A 1,820-nucleotide genomic window follows, 5' to 3' on the forward strand; every position below is an offset into this window, starting at 1 on the left:
TTGACGCTTATTTTTATTCCTTATTTATTATACATTTATAAATAAATAATAAGCATATAAATTCACATAATTCACATAATACTCAAATATTTCATCTTTATTACATCAAAAAGAGTTACAATAGTTGACCTAGACTATTACATCGTCTAAAAATGCTTAGCCCCGAAACCCGGGCGGTACAATTTCATCTTCTCAACACAGTGATTGAGAGTTATGAGTATGGTGTTATAGCAGAATACATGAACCACATTTGGGCTTCAGTGTTTAATCGCCTTCAAAATCAAAATACCAAAACCCCAAGACTTGTTAGGTGTGTGATCGTATTTATGTCTCTCTTTTTGGTGAAGCATGGGGTGCAAACTCTTGTGGACCTGGTAAATTCTGTTAAGGCCAATTTATTTCATGTGATTTTAGGTGAGGTTTGGATACCCAATCTCAAGACCATAAATACTGGGTACAACTACACAGAGGTCAAGCTGAGTGCAGTTGCATCAACTAAGCTGTTTTGTGAATCTGCATTACTGTTAGATCCTGCAGCTGAGGAGCTCTGGGGGAAGTTGATGGATGCCATTCTTACTCTTCTTCTCTCAATGCCACTGCCAGAAGAGGAAAGAGTTGAGGAGGATGATGATTTTGATTTCGATATTGATTTTGGGGGTTTTGTTCCTCTTAAAAATGCTGGTGGTAAAAAAAAGGATGATTCGGATCCTTTGAAGGAAATCGAGGATCCAAAACACTTTTTTGTAGCTTTTCCTGCGAATCTCTCTTCTCAATTCAGTGGGAGATTCCCCATGGTTATTACCAAACATCTTTCTCCACCTAATCAAGCTGCACTTGTCAAGCTATGCAATTCCTACAATATTGCCCTAGTATGAACAGAAGTATCAATCTGACTTTTTGATTTGTTTGCTGTTTTAAACTTAACTACAATCACTAAGTATATATTCTTCTTCTTTTTATTGAAATGGTGTCTGATTATTGCCAAGTCTGTTTGAACAAATATTAAGCTTTTAGTATATCTTAACATTTTAATATTACAGATATTAATATAAAATGCAACCGCCTTCTTTTTTCAACTGGTTAAGTCTCTCCAATACACATTTCAATATTCTTTATTCAAACTTTTTTATACAAAGAAATAGCAACCAACTTTCATTTGCTTTGTATTGCTTTAAGTAAATCCAACTTATTGTCTAATAATTGGCTACATTGTTACAGAGTACATGTCCTAGTAATAAAATAATTGGCTATAATCGGTTGATTTTCAATGTTTATCTACAAAACATATATTTAAAAAAGGTCATAACAGATATTAAGCATTTGAGATGGAAGATAAGTGAAACCGTATTACTTATGCCATAGTTAATAAACAATAGATAAATAGTCACTACAAGTAACTACATGAACTTGTCATAACAAAAAGCACCCAATCTACATATATTAAAACATGCATTTTAACAGTACACCTATTTCATGCAGCATGTGAGTTACATGAAAAATTTACCACTAATAATCACTTTAACCTCCATTATCTGAGCCTTCAGTTTAGACATTTTACTCATTTCATCTGGATGGTATTGTGGTTTAAACAATACCCCATATTTTGAGCTTATGGGTGCTAATCTTCGGTTCCATATTTTGAGCTGCATATCCATGTTTTGTGCTGCAGATCTTTTGTTTTCATGGATTTGGATGTGAGAAACAATTTTTATGTAAGATTTTTCTATTCTTAAGCTTTGAGTTCAATTTATTTGCTGTTTTTTTTAGTTTTGTTAAAACTCCAACAGAATTTGTTTCAAGATTTAATTTTGGCGCCAACT

At 33.0% G+C, this 1,820-nt stretch overlaps 1 pseudogene; it reads left to right on the top strand.

Moving 5' to 3' along the window:
• The first annotated feature begins 326 nt into the window (after positions 1-326).
• Positions 327-875, top strand: LOC145158594 (exportin-2 pseudogene; annotated as a pseudogene).
• The last annotated feature ends 945 nt before the right edge of the window (positions 876-1,820 follow it).

Source organism: Lactuca virosa, chromosome 2 (assembly GCF_052849685.1).
Source record: "Lactuca virosa cultivar CGN04683 chromosome 2, Lactuca_virosa_CGN04683_v6, whole genome shotgun sequence".
NCBI lineage: Eukaryota > Viridiplantae > Streptophyta > Magnoliopsida > Asterales > Asteraceae > Lactuca > Lactuca virosa.